Genomic DNA, 22,989 nt, shown 5'->3' with positions numbered 1-22,989 from the left:
GTGGTGTCACCGTGTCCTCTAGTGTGGAAATTCTGGCCTCGGCTTCAGTAGTGCGCTCTCTAATGTTCTGGAGGTCATGGCGCAGGAGAGAGATATCTATCTTGATTTCCTCTAGTTGTGTTGTAGTGGTTGTTCGGCTTTCTAGTATGGCTGTCAGGAGTTTGCTTGACATGGGTTGTGGTGTCTCCGCTGTTATTTGGGGTGCCAGTAGTGGTGAACTGGGAGTCTTGCGGTTCTGTGCGTGTGAATCGCTCCAGTCTCGCCGCTGCATCTGGTTTTTGTTTCTGTGAATGTTTCCCCATTTTCCCCCCGCTTTAATGATTCAGATGCTGGTTTCCACACGGTATGTTGCTGTTGGTTGTTGGTATAGATATTAGGATATATAGTTGGAGAGCGCTCTGTGGATGGTAGTATTACATATTATCCCTCAATTCTCCATTCTGAGGGGTAGGTTCAGGTTTTGGTTAATTACAGGATGCCAAGCTTGGAGTTGCTTATAGCAGCTTATGTGATTGCTTGAAGCCTCCCTTGCACAGTACTGATTCTGCCGGTATAGGTAGGATGCAGTGGTGGCAGTGTGTTGTAGTCTGTGGCTTGTATGGAGCTGGTGTGGGGCTGTATGCAGGTTTGGAGTCAATATATGATGCCCCCGGGGTCCCAGGCACACTCACCTGGACTTGTAAGGCAGTCTTTTTGTTTGGCGCCAATTCGGGGCCTTTTTCGCCGCTCTCCACTATCCCGGAAGTCGCGAGCGGTTGCGGGCGGAAATTTAGCCCGTGGCTTCGGCGGCTTTGCTAGGCCGCAGTCGGATCTCTGCCGCGATTGCCCCCAGTGAGATGATTCTTGCTGGGGAGCGAAGCGGATCGGTTGGGGAGTCCCTGGTCGGCACTGCTGGTGTCAGCCCGTGTCTTGGGGCTTCTGAGATAGGCTTTGGGATTTAGACCCCGGGAGCGCCGGTTTTTGCTCCTGCTCCTGTGCGTGGTTGGACACGCCCCCCCATAGGAGGTGACTTTAACACAACATTAAACAATAACGTAGACAGATCCTAGAAGCTCACACTCTATCAGAGTACAACCGAGACTCCAAACACCTTACCAAACACTTAACCTCAGCAGCACAAGTAGACACTTGGAGGGAGAAACACCCACTTGACAGGGACTACTCCTTCTCCTGTGCACACACCTCATACTCTAGAATAGATTTCATCTTCACCAAATCCACAATGATAGAATATGTCCAAAAAGCCAAAATTCACGATATAACATGGCAATGGTGGAAATAACCATGGAAAGATGGGACACAATCAGAGGTCATGGACATTGAAGACTGAACGAATCACTACTACTAGACAACGACACACGCACAGAGATAGCAAACTCAATTAAGGAATACTTTGAGCTAAACAACACAGCAGATACATCCCCATCAATAAGATGGGATGCCCACAAAGCAGTAATCAGAGGAATCTTCCTAAAACATGCCTCTAGGCTGAAAAAAATCAGAGACGGAAAAATCCAGGACCTGACACAAAGACTGCACAGATTGGCAATAAACCACAAAAATAACCCAACACCACGAAGCTCAAGGGAAATACAAAACATAAGGTCAGAACTAATACAAACTCTCTCAGACAAAGTAGCATACACCATGCGAAAAACAAAAGCTCTATACTACGAATACGCATAAACCACACACAATGCTAGCCCACAAACTTAAAGCCCTCAGCACCTCACAAACCATCCATGCGATACGGAATCCCTCGGGAACAATCACTAGAGACACAAAGCAAATACTGCAAGCATTCCAAACCTTCTACACAGATCTATATAAAGATGATAAAGCCCCAGACGCACATTGAGCACCCACAACAGACTTCCTAAACAACTGGAAACCACCTGCACTAACACAGAAATGTCAAGAAATGCTAGCCTCCCCAATAGAAACAGAGAAAATAGAAGAAATAATCAAATAAACTAAATCAGGTAAGGCCCCAGGACCAGACACAGCAAAATACTATAAACAGTTCGCAGACCAATTAATCCCTCACCTAAAATATCTCTTTCTATCGTTCCTAGAAGGCTCACCCCCAACTCCCACACATGCAAACAGCAACCATCATTATGATACTAAAGCCAGGGAAAGACCCTTACATCTGTGACAGCTACAGGCCCATCTCACTGATAAATGTAGACCTCACAAGCTCTTTGCAAAACGTCTTGCCTCCAGACTAAACAGAGTCCCCCCCTTCCTGATCTACTACGATCAGGTGGGCTTTGTACCAGGCCGACAGGCCGCAGACAACGTGTGTAAAGCAATAAATCTAATCTCCTTAGCACCTAAAATGAGCTCCTCATCACTTCTTTCCCTAGACGCACAAAAAGCATTTGACAGACTAGACTGGAGATACATGTTTGCAGTGTTGGAGAAACTGAAATTACCCAAACCCTTCACAAACGGGCTGAAACAACTCTACACCACAGCCTCAGCACAAGTATCCATCATGGGAGTCCAATCAGGCCGCATAGAGATACGGGGAGGAACCCAACAAGGCTGCCCCATGTCCCCACTAATATTTGCCCTATCCCTGGAATCACTAGCACACGCAATTAGACAAAGCCCCAACATAAAAGGCTTTCAAGTCGGACCCACAGAACACAAGATTAGCCTATTTGCCTATTTTCCTTAAACTAACATCCCCTCAAACCACACTACCGAATCTGCTAAAAACCCTGGATAGATTTCAAAACATTGCAGGATACAAAATAAACCCAACCAAGTCCCATGCACTCCCCCTACAAATGTCCAAATCAGAAATAAAACTACTACAATTAAACTTCAACTACAAATGAGAAAAAGACGCAATAACCTCACTCCCACATACCACGCACTTTACAACGCCAATTATCCTAAGCTAATAGATAGACTCAAAAAAGATCTAACCACATGGCACACATTCCACCTCTCCTGGTTTGGCAGGATAGCGGCGGTAAAAATTACACTACTACCAAGAATACTATATCTATTCAGAACACTCCCAATACAATTCCCAGAAAATACAGCCTCTGCCCTCCAAAAGTCTCCATAGCAAATTTTATCTGGGGAGGCAAAAAACCCAGAATCAAAGCCACAATCATGACCAAACCAAAAACACTAGGAGGACTTGGAGTCCCACACATATACCGCTATTATCTAGCTAGCAGATTCGAGGCACACAGACCCACAAGAGAACCATGGAAAATGATAGAAAATCAATTTACAACTCTGCTACAACTAGCCCATCTATTGTGGATACCCAAGCCACTAAGAATAACCCCAGAAGATCTTCTACTAACCTCTAAACACGAATTAGACCTATAGGACACAATAGCACACAGATCAAAACTGATCTACCCAATACCAGATACACCACTATATACAACAACAAAGAGTTCATACCAGGCTGCACCCCACTGGAGTTCAAACCCTGGATAGCAGTGAACATGACCACCATAAAAGCTTTCGCACCAGAACAAAAAACCATCATGTTCCAAGAATGCACCGACAAACATGAAATACCAAACACACAACTCTTCCAATACCTACAAATAAAACACTTTGTAGAAACAAAAATCAAATCACTATCAAATCAACCATTCACCTACTTCGAAAACATCTGCTACAGGCAAACCCAACTTACACACCTAATATCTCTATTACACTACCGCCTAGTGGCAGATACAACAACCACACAACAAATGCTTGTTGTGTGGTTGTTGTATCTGCCACTAGGCGGTACTGTAATAGAGATATTAGGTGTGTAAGTATGCACATGACCAAATGGGAAGAAGACCTAACGATCACAATCCCAGAACAAACCTGGACAAATATTTGGACCAATGGTAGCAAAACCTCAATCTGTGTGGTCTCTAGTGAAAGAGCCTATAAAATTATTTTCAGATGGTTCTACACCCCAACTCGGATCAGTAGACTTAGCAAAAATCCAGACCTAGCGGTATGCTTCAGAGGATGTGGTAAATGGGGGTCATTCTTACACACCTGGTGGAAGTGAAAAGTAGCCCAAGAATTCTGGCAAAACGTAGAAACACTGCACTCCGAGGTTCTTCACTGTACAATAGAACCCACCCCACAATCATTCTTACTAGGAATGAAAATAAGAAATGTACAATCACACAAACTAACCACACACATACTAACAGCAGAAAGATCACTATTGGCAGCTAACTGGAAACGACCTAACATACCAGGCTTACAAACACTAACCACAAAAATAAACTGGATCAGAGCCATGGAATCAATCAGAGACAAACTTCTAGATAGGAGCTGGAGTGGCATCCATGGACGCAGTATTTGGAGAGCCGGCAGACCGTAACCAACACACAAAAACTACCTGAGAACCAGTAATCCCTAACCCACACCTTCCCACTACTTTGCACCCCCTTTTCCCCACCCATCCCATACCTTACCACTACCCCAACTAACACACTAAATTTCCCTATGCAATCAACCGAAGCCCAAAGAAACGAAAAATAACTTAAACAGTAAAAACGGATACACTTAAGGGCACATTTACTAATCCACGATGCTCCGAGCGTGGTGTGCGAGGTGGTGTGCGATTCCCACCTGCGGATCATGAGTGTGAGATATGGTTTTCCTGGAAGTGTCCACGATGCCCATATCCTGCGTCAGTCAGCCCTCTTCACTCAAGGAGAAATGCCGCAGGGCTGGCTGGTGGGTAAGTACTTTTTAACCATTTTTTTTACCACAACTCCCATTAACGGGACAGTCTTGAAGGCACTGTATGTGACTGCTAGCGACAGTTAATTGGTCATGGTGATACACACCCATTAGTCATATGTGCATACAACTGGCCTAATATTATTTGCAATAGAATTTCACTATATAATCATGTCAGTTGTTAATAGTAACAAAATTTATCTGAATTATTTTCCACTTTACTTACCCTTGTTTTTCCCCCCCCACACCTGCCTAATGTCGGAAGACGCGCAATGTGATTGAGCGCCTGTTTGGGGTGCTCAAGTTGCCCTTCCGATGCCTCTCAGTCACTGGGGGAGCTCTTCTTTATTCCCCCATTAAGGTTTCAGAGATCATTGTTGTCTGCACCATGTTGCACAATGTTGCAATGGAGCATGGCCTACGCACATCAATGATATTCTGGAACCTGAGATTGAGGGGTATGTTGGCAGGCACCGGAATAACCAACCACAGGGGAGATCAGCTCATTGCCTCACACTTTAGTTGTAAGTTGAGCATATCATTCACTTGATAATATGCCTGATTAACTTGCTCTTGAAACTGTGTTAACCAGAAGAAACTGAATGATGCCAACAAAAATATGTATGTTTAGCCACTGTTTGTTTGTTTGTTTGTTTTTTTTTTAACTTTGTTTTTATTGTTTCTTTTTTAACAGGGTAAATCACATTTAAAGCTTGTAAGAAAAGAAAAAAAAAAAGAAAATAGAGAAAATAGAGAAGTAAAGTTGGGGTCAGGTTAGGGGTTGGGGAGGGGAAGGGAAGGTTTGGACTCTTGCCTGGTTGTTATTATAAGTAGAGTCCATTTTTCTTGTTTGGGATCTGACGTCAGAAGTGTTTCTTAAAGTTGTCTATGTTTGCATCTGGTGGGGTTGTTGGGTGTGTTGATTTTCAGTCCATGTAATCCAGGGAGACCATATCTTTTCATATGTGTCCATTTTGTGATGAATCAATGATGTCAGTTTTTCCATCGTAGATATCCACCAGATTTTGGCTGTTATTTCTGGGATTTGTGGTGGTGTCGCTTTCCATTTTTTTGCTATTCCACATCTGGTTGACAGGCAGATTTGAGAGCATAGTTTAAATTCAGTCTTAGTTAAGTTTTTCGGTTTGTAGAGTAATGGGGCGACTTGAGGGTCCAGTTGAATGTCTTTCTGTAGTAATTGGCTTATGAGTTTGAAAATTTCTTTCCAGAGTGTGGAGACTTGGGGGAATGTCCACCAAATATGTAGCTCGTCGCCCACTTCTCTGCATCCCCTGTAGCAAGTAGGATCTGATATGTAGATTTTGTTTAATTTCAGTGGTGTGAGGTACCAGTCATAGAGTAGTTTATAGGCATTGTCTTTGATTATGGTATTAATAGATGCTTTTCTGATATTTTCGAGGATTGTTTGCCATTGGTCCTCCTCTATGGACATCTTTAGCCTTTGTTCCCATCGTTCCATGTGTTTAGTTTTCTCTGGTATTTTGTGGGAGTTTAGTTTGCTGTAGATCCATTTTACTTGTTGTTTATTGTGCGGGTGGCAGCTCAGGTGTTCAAATATTGTATTTTGTCCGATTTCCCCAATTTTGTTTGAATGAAATGTTTGATTTGCGTGTATCTGAAAAATTCTCTGTTAGGGATTGCTGATTTGTGTTTAAGGTCATCCCATGTCAGGAGTCCGCCTAATGGAGTTAGGCTCTATATATCTATATATTGATTCATTTTCCACCATTGAAATGCCTGGGGATCCATTCCTGGGGGAAAGTCGGAATTATTTACAATTGGGGTAAAAGGAGAAGGGTCTGAGCTGATCCAAGTTTTATGTTTTACCCTTAGTTTATCCCAGAGCCTGGTTGTGTGTCTGGATTGTATGAAGCTCTAGACCACAAATTACCCAGACCAACCCAATACTCAAAGGGCCCGATTCACTAAAGTCCGAAATAAGGAGTGCTATTTATAGCATGCGTTAAAAATCTTATCACTTCTTATTTTTCGCTCGATTCACTAAAAGGACACTTGTCATAATTAAGAAGCGATGTTCTTGGCGTTATTTATCTTGCGACGACATATTTTCAAGCAATATATTACGCAGCGCACAACATATTACGCAGCACGTTGCTTGAAAATATGTCGTTGCAAGATAAATAACGCCAAGAACATCGCTTCTTAATTATGACAAGTGTCCTTTTAGTGAATCGAGCGAAAAATAAGAAGTGATAAGATTTTTAACGCATGCTATAAATAGCACTCCTTATTTCGGACTTTAGTGAATCGGGCCCTTTTTATTTCGGACTTTAGTGAATCGGGCCCAAAGTATTGATCTTGGTGTCTGGGGGTATAATATTGTGTTTCTAGAGCAACCCATCTAACCGCTGTGGGCGTACAATGCATTCTGACTGCCCTGCAATAGTTGAGCAAATTGGGAAAGTTTAGTCCCCCTTGTGATGTTGAGCTCATTATAACTTTTTTATTTATTCTATGGGGTTTATTGTCCCAAAAAAAAGTGAACATCCTTTTTTGTAGCTTCTCTAGGTCTACTGCGTTGATTGGGATAGGGAGAGTGTGGAACAGATACAATATTTTGGGGACTATCATCATTTTCAAGGTATGTAGTCTTCCTAGCCAGGAAATGGGGTGCTTCCCCCATGAGTTTATTAAAGATATTAATACCTAGATACCTCATAGTGTCTTTACGCCATTTGAATCTAAAGTTTATCTCTAGAAGTTTCTGAATCCGGATAGCTTTGCATAGTTTATAATTTCCCTGAATAAATTTGGTAAGGATGTCTGTGGATGTGTGAGGGTAAGAAGTGTGTCATCTGCGAATAGTGCCATTTTGAATGTATCCTTTCCGATATTTATGCCTGTAATATTTGGGTTCATTCTGATTCTCTGCGCTAATGGCTCAATGCATAATGCGAAAAGGAGGGGTGATAAGGGACATCACTGTCTTGTCCCGTTATAGATATTGAATGGCTCTGAGTAGTAACCTGATGAGAAAACCCTGGCTGTTGGATGGTTATATAGGGCCATGATTGCATTGCTGAATTTAGGGTTACAGCCTGTGTTTTCTAGAGTAGCTTTCAAAAATTGCCAGGCCTTTTCTGCATCTAGGGATAAAAAGATGCTAGGTATGGAAAGGTCCTCGACATGGTGGAATAGGTGTGTGATCCTTCTAATGTTGTCCGTGGCGTCTCTACCAGTAATGAATCCTACTTGATCTGGGTGTATAAGTTGTGGCATAATTCTAGCTAATCTGTCTGCTAAGATTTTTGCGTAAATGTTAACATCATTGTTAACATCATTGTTAACATCATTGTTGATTAGTGATATAGGGCGGTGGTTTAGGTATGACTGTTATATTTGCCCTCAGCATGTCTGGGGGTATCTTACATTTATTTTGGAGGAGATTGTTAAATAGGGATTGCATATGTGGAAGTAACTCTTTGGTAAATTTCTTATATGCATTGTGAACCCATCAGGTCCTGGGGCTTTTCTAGGTTTGAAGTTTTTAATTACTGCTGTAATTTCGTCTCCAGTGATCTCAGCTTGTAGTTTCTGAGATTCTGTTTGGGAGATTTTGGGTAATTTGCAGCTCTCTAGATATTTTTCCAGTTTTGTTAAGGTTGTTAGAGTGGGGGGCATTTTGTTTTTGTTGTATAAATTTGCATAATATTGTGCAAATTGATTCAGAATTTCTTTATAGATTGTTGTGCCAGTGGGTGTTTTAATTGCTTGAATCATTGAAGAGCGATTTTTGTGTGTCAGCAATTTTGCTAGTAGAGTGTCTGCTTTATTTCCCTTTTCATAGAAAATCGGTTCGTGTTACGTAGGGATTTTTCTGCTCTTTCTATTAGGATTTGTTTGAGTTCTCCTTTTTTATTTATCAGAGATGTGATTAGGAGCGTATATTGCTACTAGGGTTATCTCTGTGTTTGGCAACGTGCCAAACAGGGATGCGCCCTTCATTGTCTGTGTGGTGTCCTTTAATTTGTATTGGGCAGTTTTTATGGATAAGGATACCTACACCTTTAGTTTTCCTGTCTTTGGCTGAGGAAAAGAACTTTCTGTCTATGTTTTTGTGCCAATAGTTTGGTTCTTTCTGTTTAATCAGGTGGGTTTCTGTAAGAACTAAGATCTGTGCTCCAGTTGCCAGTAAGTCATGGCAAACTATTCGCCTTTTTTCTGGAGTGTTTAGATCTTTGCAGTTTAGTGTGGCAATTTTCAGAATTGTTTATGTATCATTCGTTTTATTGGGATTGGTTGTCGGGTCAGGTGAGTTGTGGCTTTTTTGGTGGTTTTAGATGGCTCGGGCCTGGTTCAGATGGCGGGGTCACATGGGAGATGGAGAGTGCGGGGGAGCCTTTCTCGATCTTTCAGGTTCCATATGGTGAGTATACAATTTTGATGGGAGACCTGGAGCGAGAACGGATATTCCCATCTGTAGGTGATCTTATGTTGGCGAAGGAGTTCCGTTAGTGGCCTAAACTCTCTGCGGCGTGCCAAAGTGGACGGTGCTATGTCAGGATACAGTGCAATTTTGTGGCATTCTACTTCCACTTCTCCCGTAGTCCTCACTGCTTCCATGATTGCAGCCTTTACTTTATAGAAGTGCATACGTACGATCAGGTCTATTGGTTTTTTTGCGGCCATCTTGGTTCACGGCTAGCTCCGCCCCCCCATCCACTGTTTGTTTTTGTAGTAAATGCTGGCACTGTATGAACATAAGTGACTTTGGCCAGTGCAGTAACAACTCTGATTGATTGGTGTTAGGCCTTGGTATATAGGGATCTCATTACAGTGTAGGTGTAGAACACAAGTTTGTGGCACACACAATCTGAATGCCCATTATCATGTTTATGATGTTCACATTATCAGTGCAATATATTTAAATGTAACCAATATTTTCCTTTCTTAATTATAAAGAGCCTGCTGATTGTGATGTGCTGGTGTCCCCCTAGCAGTACAGGCCTTCCCTGGACACCTTCTGGTAAACACGCTTACAAACAAAAATCAGTGATGTCAAAATTGTCAATCATTTAAAGGACAATTCAACCCCAATCAATTTAAGTTTTTTTATTAGGGCAAAAAATTAATTTTGGGGTTCACTTGTCCCTAAATTATTAGCATTACAAACTTATTCTACTTTGAGGTTTGTGGGATCCTACAGTGTTATGTGTGCCTACCCCCCCTTGAATCCTTTGGTGCTTTTGAATGTTGCTACTAAGAAGCTAAAACCTAATTTCTGTTGCTTGGATGTGTCACTCCTGTTACTAACCTTCTGGGAGACGGACCTGCTTTGGAGAAGTGCCAGAAATTCTGGCCTTTGCTGCTAACTGCCATGTTCAGGTTACTACCACTTACTCTGCTTTAAGAAACAAATATATTACTGATTGTTGCAGAAAAATATTTTTAGTTTCAGCCTAAAAAAAACAAAATGCATTCTGAATGACAAGACCAACTAGACTCCCTGCCAGGATCCATGGGACCGCCCCAGATGCTGCCCTAATTCCTATGAACTTTTACAAATATAAATAAGTGCAAATTTCAGTGTATGCAGTGTATGCAGTGTATGCAGTGTATGCACTTCAGATACCTCATGTCCCAGGTCAAATACAGTTCAATAAATTAGTCCAAAGTGCCCTCTTCTGCCCTCTTTCATACATTTCAGTGTATGCAGTGTATGCAGTGTATGCAGTGTATGCACTTCAGATACCTCGTGTCCCAGGTCAAATACAGTTCAATAAATTAGTCCAAAGTGCCCTCTTCTGCTTTAGACTTAGCGATGAGGTCTTATGGGGAAAAGAAAAAAGAGAAAAAATAAATAAATAAAAAAAAAAAAAAAAAAATATATATATATATATAGTGTAATACTGTTATTACTTCACAATGTGCACTCTCATGTGCTTTTTAACACCAGTGATGACTTTTACTTATATCACCCTTTTGTGCCCAGTTGTGATATCCCTTTCCGATTGCCAATCTACTTACAGACCCCCTTGGGTTTATATGGCATCCAATTGGTTCGCTTGTAGCTCACGACTCTCTGCTTTCCCACCTCTTAGTTTCAGGCAGTGTTAGGAACCACTTCACATAGGTAAATTTCCAACTTTAGCAACTTTAGGTTAATTCCACGACCTTTCTGTTTCCCTTCCCCTTCTGTGCATTTACTGTGGGATAAATGCAGACGCCATATGTGTAAAAACTTAAATACTTTAATTTAAATAAAACTTCCCAATACACTCACAGAGTATAGGATGCGCATGTCAGGAGTCACTGGTATGGATCAGACGGCTGCTCCTTTTTCTTTCCCTGTTCCCGACCTGCAGTGTCGTTCCTGGGTTCAGCAGTCCTGCCCTGTATAGTGCTCCTCCTCTGCGTCCTCTCTCACCGCTGACGCGTTTCGCCACTTCTTGTCACCCTTTGTTTCAAGTTGGTTGCCCTTTGAAATATTATTCCCGGTTCACTTGGTAATTGTTGATATAAATCTGCATCTAATTTCAAGACTTCCCAATGTTTTTTGATTATTTTTTTTATTTCCTTACTTTGAGGATTGTATTGTGTTATAAAGTCAATCCTCTCATTTCCCTCTATTTGTTCAGGGTCCTTATATACCAGTAGTTGTCTCTCTAGTCTCTTAGTTTTTTCTCTTGCCTCTTTTATTTCCTTAGGTTTATACCCTCTCTTTTGAAACCTCTCTGTTATCACCTCTGCTTGCTTTTCAAACTCTCCTATTTCACTACAGTTTTTCCTCACTGACCGTAGGGTATGTTTTTAAGCCAAGCTGAGTCATGGTTACTTGAGGCTAATACATAGTTATTTACATCTACTGATTTAAAATATGTTCTGGATTGTATTTTTGTTTCACGTATAGTTCTAGATCTAAAAAGTTTATTTTTTCTCTACTGTAACTCAGATCAAATTCCAAATTCATATAATTGGAATTCAATTCATTAAGGAATTCTTTTAAATGCGTTTCAGTCCCTCTCCAAATAATAATGATATCATCTATGTAGCGCCGCCATAGGGAGAAGTTTGCCTCCCAGCCTTTTAGATGTTCCCTTTCCCAATAACCCATGGGATATTTAAGCATAGCCAGGATGTAGTGAGGTCATCGCTCAGGAAGAAGCCGGAAGTGGCGAAACGCATCAGCGGTGAGAGAGGACGCAGAGGAGGAGCACTATAAAGGGCAGGACTGCTGAACCCAGGAACGACACTGCAGGTCGGTTGGAGCAGCCGCCTGATCCATACCAGTGACTCCTGACATGCGCATCCTATACTCTGTTTGTGAGTGTATTGGGATGTTTTATTTATATTAAAGTATTTAAGTTTTTACACATATGGCGTCTGCATTTATCCCACAGTAAATGCACAGAAGGGGAAGGGAAACAGAAAGGTCGTGGAATTAACCTAAAGTTGCTAAAGTTGGAAATTTACCTATGTGAAGTGGTTCCTAACACTGCCTAAAACTAAGAGGTGGGAAAGCAGAGAGTCGTGAGCTACAAGCGAATCAATTGGATGCCATATAAACCCAAGGGGGTCTGTAAGTAGATTGGCAATCGGAAAGGGATATCACAACTGGGCACAAAAGGGTGATATAAGTAAAAGTCATCACTGGTGTTAAAAAGCACAATGAGAGTGCACATTGTGAAGTAATAACAGTATTACATTATTTTTTTTTTCTCTTTTTTTCTTTTCCTCATAAGACCTCATCGCTTAGTCTAAAGCAGAAGAGGGCACTTTGGACTAATTTATTGAACTAATCCCTATGAAGTTATGCTTGGATTAACAGAGCTGTTGTAAGGGGACCCACAAATACTGAGTAAGTGACTGTTTAAACAAAAATTAAATGCTGTTCAAGGCTAAAAAAACCCCACAATTCTTTTGGGTTAATTGAATAATTGTTATTTTAGGAAATTTTCCTCACTTGGCTTACAGTGGGAGAAGACTGCACGCTGCTGAGACTGCTGTTTGCTGCTGAGACTCTTGCCCAGCTGTGTGAAATCCCATTGCCTGTGTTCCCTCCAATCAATGGCCCTTACTGACTGGAGCAATAACTTCACCTTTACACCTTCTTGCCTTTCAGAACTAAATTGATGTAGAAAATTATGATGATCAAGAAAAATAAAATTCAAAAACCATTTTGAATTTGTCTTTTTAATGACAAAATCATAATAAATTTCAAATCAATACTTTAAACATCCAGCAAGGTGTATAGATGTTTTTTTTAAAACAAAACAAACATTTGAACATTTCCACAAGAAATATAAATAGTTACTGTAGGCCTAGGGGGCATTAGAACCCCGGTTTCATCATGCTTTTTAGGTTATAACAGCCATGCTTGACCCCTAATGGACCAAGGCTAAGAAAAGGATAATGTGCAAAGCACTTATTGCATGACACTTGTTGCGCCCCTACAGCCAGGCAATAGAAACATTATGTTAACAAAAATACAAGACATGATAAACAATATTTAACATTTATCACATTTGTAAACATATCTGGTTCGCTTTTGAAAAGCAGTCACAGATACATGAGGTAAGTGCTTGTCTTAGGCTCTTGAATAGTAGTACAACATTTAATTAGCCTTGTAGGCATTAGTGACTTGCATTTTGGAAAGCAAAGGTAAAAGCTGCCCACTGGGAACAATAATATACCAGGAGGAGGAATTTACCCAGCTGGCTGAATGCCTAGGGATGGTCTCTTGACTTAAGCTTTTGACAGCCACACAACATTAGTGCATAGTAGACCATTAAATTACCCTTGTAGGCATTAGTGATTTGTATTTTGGAAAGCAAAGGGAAATGAGGACTTTGTAAAGCTGCCCACTGGAAACAATAATTTACCAGGAGGAGGAGGAATTTACCCAGCTGGCTGAATGCCTAGGGCTGGTCTCTTGACTTAGGCTTTTGACAGACACACAACATTAGTGCATAGTAGACCATTCAGCATTCTATTCAGCATAGAAACCATGCTTTCAATAAACTGCATAGTAATGACATACAGAACCTGGAAAGCATATAGTTGTTTCTTCTGCACATTAGACTGCACAGCAGAGAATAAGAAGCTTAAAGAGATACCCCTTTTTAGTCAGTTATACAACGTGAGAGAAGGAGGCATGTTTCTTTGGTATGTCAGTACAACACAAATGTCCTTTTTTTAAGGATGTCAGAATTGCATCATTAATGTATGTTTAAGTAGGCCAATTCACAGGCATGGCCAAATTTGTATTTGAGGAAATGCCCAATATTCATGTTAGAGCAAATGCACTTTGATGTTCCAAGTGCTTCCCAGATGGTATTAAGGAGGGTGCCACAAGATGTTATTGTGGCACAAACTCTCAATGGGCAAACACACAATATAGATGTTAGGGCAAATGCACTTTGATGTTATAAGTGCTTCCCAGATGGTACTGGGGAGGGCACCACGAGGTGGTGGATTATGGTGCCCCTCAGTGAGGAAAATTCGGCTTTGGTTGAGGAAGATTGTAAACAATGGGACTACTTGTTTGGTGCTTAGTCATGTCAGGTCATGTAGCGGATAGTGTAAGTCCTGAAGAGATGCATGAAAAAGTTCATGGCCAGAGAGCAATTTGGTGGAGAGGTCCGGCTACAAAAGGCAGCAAGGCGAAAGTAGGGGCTTAGATTGGAGACCTACTTGCGCTTTTTACCAGGCCCACAGGCAGGGTCAGACCCTCTTCTGTGGCCTCTACCACGCCCCCTTGCCCTGGGCTCAGGACTTGGAGGTGGTGGTTGAGGTGCAAAAGAGGGCCCAGGCAGTGACCCTTCAGCAGACCCAGCAGAGGCATGCAGTGCATGCCCCAGAACTGCCAGCAGAGCATTCTGGAACAGCTCATCACTTGCTAGCCACTCCTCATCTGTTGTCTAGCTAGAGCCTTTCAGAGTTGGACTGGGCCGCCGGGACACCAGGAAAAATCCAGGTGGGCCCCGGCTCTAGTGGGTCCCAGCAGCCCAGACCCGACTCTTGACGGTGCTACTCCACTGACGAGGGGGGTTAGGGGGCCCCTACGGGGGGGGTTAGAGGACGTGCCTGGCTGAATGTGCACCTGCAGGGCCCCTGGGACAGGAGCCCCGGTGGGACCTTCACACCCTAGTCCAACCCTGGAGCCATTTGATCTCTAGCTAGAGCTATTTGTTCTCTAGCTAGATCTGCCTACTCTTGGCAGTGGGTCTGTAGCTCAACCCTCAACGCAGCCACTTCATGACTCAAGGTGACATGTTGGCCAACAGCCACCTTTGAGAAAGAAAATGGCTGCATTGCTCACCAAGAACAGGCTGGAGACCGGCTAGCAAGATCCAGGCCGCCAATCCAACCTCCGCTAAACCCTCCACAGCTGACGTTCCAGTCCTTGTCCTTGGTCTTGGCCACTCCCCCCGGCAGCAGCAACAGTCGCAGCAGCATCTAGGATAAAAGTATAAACAAATAAGTAAATCATGTATTTGAATTAAAAGAACAGTTTATTCAGAGAGGAGCATTTTCAATAACATGGTGCAGATTGATAAAAACATGAGTTTAGAACTTAATACAGAAAAAAACCCACCCACATTCTGTTCATTCCAAACAGATTTTAAAAAAGTCTCTTTATTAATAACTCAACCTTTAAGAAAAATACCATTGGAATGAATAGAACGTCACTGAGTTTTTATGTATGATTTTGTAGCCTCACATTTTGAAACATCTGCCCCTTAAAGGGGTTCAATTATGTCAATTCATGATTAAAAAGGTCACCAATATTGTGGAAATATATGTGAATCCAAACCAACTGCTACTGCAATAACCGCAATAATTGGAAAGCATTATCCTACATATACTCCAAAAAAAGCATGGTTTTCAAACTGCATTCAGGATTGAGAAGAGTGGGCATGCCTTACCATCTACTATGTCATCTGAACACCCACAGCTTGCCCCCCCCCCCACACTGAGTTAGAGAAGTCAGACTGGCATGTCTGTAAAAGGGGTGGCTAACTTTTAAGTTAACTTTTAGCATGTTACAGAATGGCCAATTATAACCAATATTTCAACTGGTCTTATTTATTTGTTAGACTTTAATTATTTTCCTTCTTTTACAAACTCTTTGCAGTATTTAAATGGGGGTCACTGACCCCACCAGTAAAAATTACCTAAAGACATTATTTAAACCAAAATGTTGTATTTTTAAAAGTTAATAATTTTCACAGTGCTGATTTTCTCTACATACTATAAACAGAAACATAAGAGGTTATTTCTGAGGACAGTTCCTCTTTAAAGGGAACCTGTCACCCTAAAATATCCCCCCCCCCACCAGAGGTGCAGGTTAATAGAACCAAACTCCAGGTATAGGAAAAGAAAGCACTAGGCCAGCTGCACAATCTGCCTTCACAAGCATGCGTGTAATGAGTGAGTTTTGTGGCGAAACTGGCTGATTATTATGCGCGTGTGTGCCACAACTGGCTGCTCATTATGAGCATGTGTGCGATATGTTGGAGGCTGATTTACATTCACCGCTCTTACGTCAGGTGCATAGTAAGTGCGTGAGGAGTTAGCTTACTATGCCCATGTGCAGCCAGCAACATGGCCGCCCGCACCAGGAGGGTAGCCCAGTGTTGGCGGGGGAATTTTTGGGTTCAAAATATTTTTTGGACACAACCACAGTGTGGGCTCTATTAGCTCTATTGGCCACACCTCCGGTGGGGGAAACAATATAGGGGTGATAGATGCCTTTAATATTTATATCACAAACTGGGGGCAACACAAACCAAGGCCCTGGCCTTGTCAAAACCATAACACTCCATTACCACCTCTACTAATGCAACTCTTCACTTAATCAGCTATGTCTATGAAGCCCTCGCAGCTGCCACTGCTATCCCTGGCACTAAGCACTCAGCTTTTTGTAATATTTTATTGACAACACCAGGGGGTGCAAGTGCAAGAGAAGTTACTTACGCCAGGTGGCGGTGACAAGGACTGGGGGGAAGGTCCAGCTTGGTGTTCTGAAAAATATAAATAGTGCATAGACATAAGAATACATTGCAGAAAATGATAAATTGCCAGTTTTGTTAAACAACTAGGCAAATAATATTTACCTGGAGACTGAACGGGGTCTGGTTTATCTGCTCCACCGACATCCTGGGGCTGCTCCTCTGCCTCTGGTGGCCTCTCCTGTGCTGTAGGCCTTTGTCGCTGCGCTTGAGCTACAAGTTGACAGAAGGCAAAAAAAAAAAATGCTCAACAAGTTTTGAACCCAAAGTACAAAGCCACACAAACATTCTGGATTTAGCAGAGATTCAAAAACAAGACAAAAACCATCAAAAACATACAGATAAATCACTTGCCATCAGCTGCAGTTCATGGAATCTATTTGAGGGGCATGTTGGGAACTGGGGTACTATTGAGACTTTCATGTGGAACCCAAGCTGCAAATGAACAAATACTGTATTTGGTAAACATGAAATAAAAGGTTTCTTGAAAAAGTCCTCACTCAGGTATACTGGGGTCTGGTTTGGCAGATTTTTTTTGGCAAAACCAGTCAGTTGTAAAACCAGGCAAAAATAAGGCAAAAGCCACTTTGAAAGTAGCCCAAAATAGCCCAATATGCACAATGAAAAACAAAAAATGTAAATGGGATTTTTTCCCATGTAAATGGGATTTTTTTTAAGAGTTTGGAATTCACTCCCAGAATTCCTTTTGTTTGCTTTTGTCTGTATGAGGCAGTCTCCTCAACCTAATTTATTTGTTTTTAAAAAATAGCTCAAAACTGTACCTTAGAGGGCTTTAAATTAGTACACCAATTTGGAGGACAAACTGCTAAACATAATTATTTTACAGCTCTGTATTACTGTTGCGCTCAAAGACTCTAGCAATGTTAAAGGGGTCAGTGACCCCCATTTAAAAGCTGCAGAGTTAGAAGGCGGCAAATTATTTTTTGTAGTTTTAGAAATATTTGCTTTCTTCTAATTCTGCAGCTGTGGTTCACCTTGAAGCTAATTTTTATTATGTTATAGAATAGCTAATTCTAAGCAACTTTTCAATTGGTTGTTATTATTTATTTGTTGTAGTTTTTGAATAATGACGACCAATTGAAAAGTTGCTTAGAATTAGCCATTCTATAACATAATACAAATTAGCTTCAAGGTGAACCACTCCTTTAAATAGGGGCCTTCAGCATGAAATAAGTGCTTTAAAGGAGAAGAAAGGCTACCAAAGAGTTAATCTCAAGCTGCAGTGCCCTTAATTCTCCCCAAATTGCCATCGTTCAGATGATCAGAAGCCAAACAGGAAAAAATAAACGCTGAGCTGGATAAAGAAGATTCATCACATGCATCGCTCCTGCACAGACTTTGTGACCATGCGCACATGTCCCTCTTCAGCACAAGTGCTCCCCTTCCAACAGACCGGCAAGCGCCCGGTTGCTACGGAAACACGATATATAAATAGCGTATGCAGAGACGAGCCGGGCCATTCAAAGAGGAAGCAGCCTTGAGAGCAGAGCGGTGCGGGGGGTGGTGATATGTTTCTACACTGGTGTGTGTGTGTGCCGGCAGGTGCGGGGAGCAGAAGGGGGGTGCGACCGTTTGTGCTGGTTGTTTCTTTACTGGTGGGAGCAGAGCGGACCTGGTGGGGGGGGGGAGATGATTCTGCACTGGTGTGTGTGCCGGCAGGTGCGGGGAGGGGGTGCAATCGTTTGTGCTGGTTGTTTCTGTACTGGTGGGAGCAGAGCAGAGCGAAGCTGGGCGGGGAGATGTTTCTGCACTGGTGGGAGTGTGCTGGGAGCGGGCTGTTGGTTTGTGAGCTGGTTTGGGGACGCATGTGCAGTAGAAGATGGTGAGGGAAAGGGTATGTAGTTTGTAGTAAGTGTATCTCTGTAAATCTTTCATTAGGCAAGCCAGAAATAGAGCGTTTTTACAAAGCAATAGTAGTTCTGTTTAATAGTGTGCTTAATAGATTTTGACTTTCCTTGTCCTTTAAAATGAAAAATAAAAACTTACATCTCCTATCTGAGTCCACAAATTCGCCTGGCAGCCCTCCAAAGACCTCTACACCAACTACTTGCCGAAGGCGGCGTTCGTAGGGCTTGAATTGGATGTTGAAAGCAGGGCGTACACCCGCCTTCTGCACCCTTGCTCTCTCGGCCACAAACCTCTTCTTCACACACCTCTTCAGGTCGCTAAAGTGCACAGTTCTCTTCTTCCGGCAGCGGTGAGCTGACAGGATGTGGCACCAAACATATTGCCCCATTGCCTCGCTACTTCCTCAACCATTGCCGAATTTTCCTCACTGGTGAATCTTGGGCCTACTCTGTGGCTGGGCCCAGCCTCCTCCTCCTCCTGCACCGCCTCCTCCTCCTTCTGCACCGCCTCCTTCTCCACCGCCTCCTCCTCTCCATAGGGGGTTGCTGCTGCTGCCCCTCCTCCATAGCTACCCCCCTACCCTGGCGAGCCCTAACCAAACTCCCCTCCCTGCCCTCTAACTGTCCCCCTCCCTCTAGCTGCCCCCCTCCACTAACTGCCACCCCCCCCTAGCTGCCCCATGCACTAACTGCCCCTCCTCCCTGTCCGTCGCTCCCCCACCGCGAACGGTGCGCACACCCCCACACCACACATGCGCAAACGCGTGATTGCGCATACGCTGGGCTTTACAATCGCATACGGAGCAGTGGGGGAGAGGTTCCCATTGCTCCGTATGCAAGAAAAACGTTAACATTTTGGTGTGGCGGGCCGGCATGCCGTCCCCCCTAATTGTGCCGCCCTAGGCCAAGGCCTTTGTGGCCTTTCCACAAATCCGGGCCTGAGCATAGGGTGCCTATAATAGATCCAGCTTTTGTAAAATGGGTTTCCTAAATGCAGATCACATCCGGATGCTGACTTTCATACCATTGAAAGGCTTGCCTACGTTTTCTAGGGGAGCTTAAGCCCCTAGCGTTATGGGTTATAGTAAGTAAGTTGGGTTGAAAAAAGACATACGTCCATCACGTTCAACCATAATGCCTATATATAACCTGCCTAACTTCTAATTGATCCAGAGGAAGGCAAAAAACCCCATCTGAAGTCTCTCTAATTTGCCGCAGAGGGGAAAAAATTCCTTCCTGACTCCAAGATGGCAATTGGACCAGTCCCTGGATCAACGTGTACTAAGAGCTATCTCTCATAACCCTGTATTCCCTCACTTGCTAAGAATCCATGAGCCCCTTCTTAAAGTTATATAATGTATCAGCCAGCACGAATGATTCGGGGAGAAAATTCCACAACTTCACAGCTCTAACAGTAAAAAATCCTTTCCGAATATTTAAACGGAACCTCCCTTCTTCTAAACGGTGTGGTTGCCCTTGTGTCCGTTGGAAGGACCTACTGGTAAATAAAACATTAGAGAGGTTATTATATATTTATACATAGTTATCATGTCACCTCTTAAGCGCCTCTTCTCCAGTGTAAACAGACCCAACTTGGCCAGTCTTTCTTCATAACTGATACTTTCCATACCCTTTACCAACTTAATCATGTCTCGTTTGAGCACTGGAGACCAAAACTGAACAGCATATTCTAGATGGGGCCTTACCAGTGCTCTGTAAAGGGGAAGAATAACCCCCTCCTCCCGTGAATCTATACCCCTTTTAATACAGCTCAAAACCTTGTTTGCCCTTGCAGCTGTTGCCTGGCATTGCTTGCTACAACCAAGTTTATTATCTACAAGGACTCCAACGTCCTTCTCCATTATGGATTTGCCTAGTGCAGTCCCATTAAAGGTATAAGTGGCTTGCATATTTTTACATCCCAGGTGCATGACCTTACATTTATCCAGATTAAATCTCATCTGCCACTTAGCCACCCATATTGCCAGTTGGTCAAGATCCTGCTGCAAGGATGCCACATCCTGGATAGAATTAACTGGTCTGCAGAGTTTTGTGTCATCTGCAAACACTATTACATTACTTATAATACCCTCCCCCAAGTCATTTATGAACAAATTAAATAAAAGTGGACCCAGTACAGAACCCTGAGGGACCCCACTGAGAACCTTATTCCAAGTAGAGAATGTACCATTAACAACCACCCTCTGTACCCGATCGTGTAGCCAGTTTTCTATCCATGTGCAAATGACTTCACTAAGACCAATAGACCTTAGTTTAGAAAGCAGTCGTTTGCGGGGAACGGTATCAAATGCTTTGACAAAATCCAAATAAATTAAATCTACTGCATCCCTACTGTCCAGCTTCTTACTTACCTCATCATAAAAAGCAATTAAATTGGTTTGACATGACCTGTCCTTCATAAAGCCATGCTGATTACTAGTGATGGGCAAAATGTTTCGCCAGGCATGGATTTGCGGCGAATTTCCGTATTTTGCCATTGGTGGATTGTTTCGCGAAACGGATGAAAAAATTTGCCGCAGAAAAATTCGCCGCACGTCCAAAAATTGTTGCCAGCATCAAAAAAGAATAGTTGCGGCCGTCAAAAGAATAGCTGTGCAACGAAATAATAGCTGCGGCGGACAAAAGAATAGCCGTGCGACTAAATAATAGCCATGGGCGACAAAATAATAGCCACGCAACAAAGTAATAGCCGCGGGCGACGAAATAATAGCCGCACGGCAAAATAATAGCCGTGGGCAACGAAACAATAGCCACGCAACAAAATAATAGCCACGGGCGACGAAACAATAGCCGCACAACAAAATAATAGCTGCGGGTGACAATTTTTTTTTGTCGCACAACATTTTCGCCGTTTCCGAATTTTTTGCTGTTTCACAGATCTTTTGAAAGATTTGCAAATTTTTCGCCGAAGCAAAACGGAGCAGATTCTCTCATAACTACTGATTACTGCTCATAATGGCATTCTCCACTACATAATTTTGTATGTGATCCCTTAATAAGCTTTCAAATAACTTGCTCACCACGGATGTCAAACTTACAGGCCTATAATTACCAGGCTGAGATCTTACTCCCTTTTTAAATATAGGAATGACATTTGCCTTCTTCCGATCCCTAGGTACCATACCTGATGAAAGTGAGTCTGAGAATATCAGAAACAAGGGCCACTGTAATTCTGACCCTAGCTCTCTCAGTACCAGAGGGAGTATTCCATCTGGCCCAGGTGCCTTGTTTACATTTATCTTGTGTAACCCTTTAAGCACAGGATATGGATCCTGTGTCAACCACTGTGTAGTTGGAGCTGAGGCACCAGTGCAGCTATTGGGTGAGACTTGGCACTCTGGCTCCTCTACTGTATACACAGAAGAAAAGAACTGGTTAAGCACATCTGCCTTTTCTGAATCCGCTGTAACCATATTGTTACTATAACTCAATGGGGCCACATCCTCAACCTGCATCTTTTTACTATTAATATACTTAAAAAACTTTTTGGGGTTAGTCTTGGCCTTTGCCGCGATCCGCTCCTCATTTTCTATCTTTGCCTTCCGGATTGCTGTTTTACAACACTTGTTATAGTGTTTATATTCATTAAACACAGCTACTGTCCCCTCTGACTTATATTTCTTAAAAGCTTTCCTTTTTTTCCATATTAATTCTTAACACTTCTACTTTTTCTTATTAATGGAATAAATTGAGAACAGTAATGATTTAATATAATTTTAAATGACAACCATTTCTGCTCTGTGTTTTTTTCAGGAAACATAATGCCCCAATCTATGCCCTGAAGCGCTGCCCTTAAGGAGCTAAAATTTGCCTTCCTAAAATTCAGAGTCTTTGTTGCCCCCATGTAAATTTGTTTCCTGCACCAAACATCAAATGAAATAACATTATGGTCACTATTACTTGCACATTTGCTATACGTTCTGGGTCATTAGAGTTTATAAATTTGTTCCCATTTACTGTCCTGGCAGTACTATGGCTCCAGTCAATATCAGGATAATTAAAATCCCCCATTATTATCACTTGCCCCAAACTAGCAGCCTTTTCTATTTGCAACAGAAGCTGAGCCTCCTCCTCCTCACTTACATTAGGGGGTCTATAGTTTGGTAGATTCTTTACTATCTGTGAGAAGCTCAACCCATAAGGATTCAGCTCCCTCTGTTACCCCCATCACTTCCTCTTTAATATTTGCTTTTAATTCTTAACTGTTATGTTTGATAGCCAAGAAAGAGTAGGGTATAACAGTGCTTTATTAGCAGGTTCATGCAGCCATTACACAACACAGGAACTTCAACTCTAACACTTTTAGTAGCCTAGAATAGTACTATGCATGCACAGTATTAATGCGCACTGTGTTTGTTCACAGTGACACC

The sequence above is a fragment of the Xenopus tropicalis genome, chromosome 2 (assembly GCF_000004195.4).
Source record: "Xenopus tropicalis strain Nigerian chromosome 2, UCB_Xtro_10.0, whole genome shotgun sequence".
Lineage (NCBI taxonomy): Eukaryota > Metazoa > Chordata > Amphibia > Anura > Pipidae > Xenopus > Xenopus tropicalis.
The sequence above is the reverse complement of the archived record's forward strand: the minus strand, read 5'-3'. Positions refer to the sequence as shown.